Here is a 2,500-nt window from a genome sequence, read left to right as displayed (position 1 = left end):
TGGTACCTAGTGGGAAATTAAATTTTACCAAAGGAGCTGATGATGTATTTTGTGGTGTTAAGCTTCAGGCCATGGTTTCCACACCAGTCAGTGGTCTCATTGAGGCTTTTCTGTAGGATGTCTGCATCACTTGTGGAGTTAATGATGGCTCCCAGCTTGCAGCTGTCTGTGAATTTGGTCAGCCAGAGTTCCTTTGTGTTGGCCTGGACTCCTGAGAAGTAGATGCTGAACAGGAGACTACCCAGGAGTGATCCTTGTGGGACTCCACTTATGATTGCCTGGCAGTCTGACTTGGAGCTCACTACTTTCACACTGTGTGTTCTACCTGTGAGCCAATTTGCAATCCCCCTAGTGATAGAGGGGTTGATGCGTAGTTTGGTGTGTTCATCCATAATTCCTAACTGAGGAATGATATCAACAGCCTTGGCCAGATTGATGTAGGCTGTATGCAGTGCCTTACTGTCATACACAGCCCTAGTGACTTACTCAAAGAAGACAACCAGGTTGAGCAGCCATGCTCCCCCTTTCATAAAGCCAAACTGTGTGGGGTCCAGAGTTAGGAGATTACCTATATGTTTGTCATTCAGATCCCTAATGATGTGGTTCATAGCTGTACATATCAGACTCATCAGGTAATGGACTGATAATTCCCAGGGTCTGTAATTGCCACACCTTTATGGAGAGTGATGACTGTAGCAGTGCACCATTTAGAAGGGACAATGCCTGCAGTGAGGCTACGACTGAACAGGGCACACAGATGTGGTGCCAGGTATCTTTGTAGTTCATGCAGAACACAGCCAGTGATAATTTGGGGTCCCATGGAAGCTGTATTCTTGCCCGTGGACAATGCAGGTGTAACCTGGGTGGCAGTAATCCTGGGTGTCTGGCATTCTTCTGGCATTCTGATTGTTCCCCTAGAGAGAGAGAGGGGTAAAGCTGTCACTGAATGTGTTGGCAAGAATGTTGGCAATATCATTTGGTTCAGTATAGGAGGTAGCATTGTGCAGTAACTCATAGCACTTCTGCGTATTGGCATGGAGGTTTTTGATATAACTATCAAAGGATTTGTGATTATTGTCACTGTCTGCTGCAATTTTGCCATCATAGGCAGCTGTAGATGATTTCATGAGGGATCTCAAGTTGTTGTTGAGGCTAATAAGGGAGTTTTTCCACTCTTGGGACTCCACCTTGTTCTGCAACAGTTTCTTCCTTCTGTTGTACAGGTTATTAATGGCAGGGGACCACCAGATTGGCTCCAGTTTTTGGAGGAGGATATCATGGTTCTGTTGGGTATGACTAGTTCCATGCATTGATGTACATGTTTGTACAGTACATTTGTGTATGATTTGGCAGTCATGCAGGTATTTTCCATTGGCATGGGTGCTGTAAAGTTAGCCACCTCTATTTTTATGAATCCAACGTCAGCTTTGGAGAAGTTTTTCAAGGTGGTTACCTTTGCGGGGAGTGTGGGTGAGATGTGGATTTCCATGGTGACTATTCTATGTTGGATCCGACCAGGTAGTGATTGACTACTGTTGTCAAGCAACAGTTCCATATGTTAGTAATCAACACAGGTCAATGATGTTGCTTCCTCTACTGGGTGTCAGAATTAACTGGTCCAGGGCATTGGAACTGATGAATTCCAGGAAGCATTGGCCCAGGGTATTGGTGCTTGAGTATCTTTCCCATTTGATGGAGGGGTAGTTGAACTCTCCTAATATGAGAGTGTTGGGTTGGACCTTGACAGATTCCAGGGTGTTGAGGAATGTAGATTGAGAGTCTAGGGACATGGGTGTGGACCTATAGCAGGCTATTACCTGGATTGCACTATTATCCAATGTCAGTTGTACCTGAAGTATCTCAGATGCATTATGCTGGGATACTACTCCGAATGTGTGCATATCCATTATTAATATGGAGACTCCACCACCTTTGGAGCTGTGGTCCATGTTTTGTGGCTGACAGGTATGCAGGGGTGCTGTCTGCTGCTTTAAACCAGGTCTCTGTTACAGCACAAATGTCAATGTTCTCCATTTTGAGTTGTGCTTTGAGTGGCTGCATCTCGAGATGTAGATGTATAGTGTTGAGCAGCATGACCCTCAGATTGCATATATGTATAGCTGTTATGATGGTAATTTGATTTGGAACATCACCTAAAAAGACACCTTAGGGGTGGCAAGACACTTAGCCAGTAGCTGGTAACCCAGGGGTGACAGTTGCAGGCCATCTCTGGCAAGCCATTGCAGTCTGTCAATCATGTCATCCCATGAGAGTGACATCAGACACTTAAGCCAATTGTTGAAGTCAATCACTTGTTGTTTGTACTGCGGTATCATTCTGCGTGACAGTAGTACAGTGGTCAGGGCTACTGTCATACCTGCCTAGCCCACATAATCTGAGAGCTCCACCATGTCTCTTTTCATATAGTCCATGGAGGTGTGTCTCAGGTCATTCACACACACACATGGTCAATGACAGAGTGATACTTGTAGTTGTTGTG

The sequence above is a fragment of the Protopterus annectens genome, chromosome 12.part0 (assembly GCF_019279795.1).
Source record: "Protopterus annectens isolate FY-2018-M chromosome 12.part0, PAN1.0, whole genome shotgun sequence".
Classification (NCBI taxonomy): Eukaryota; Metazoa; Chordata; order Ceratodontiformes; family Protopteridae; genus Protopterus; species Protopterus annectens.
The sequence above is the reverse complement of the archived record's forward strand: the minus strand, read 5'-3'. Positions refer to the sequence as shown.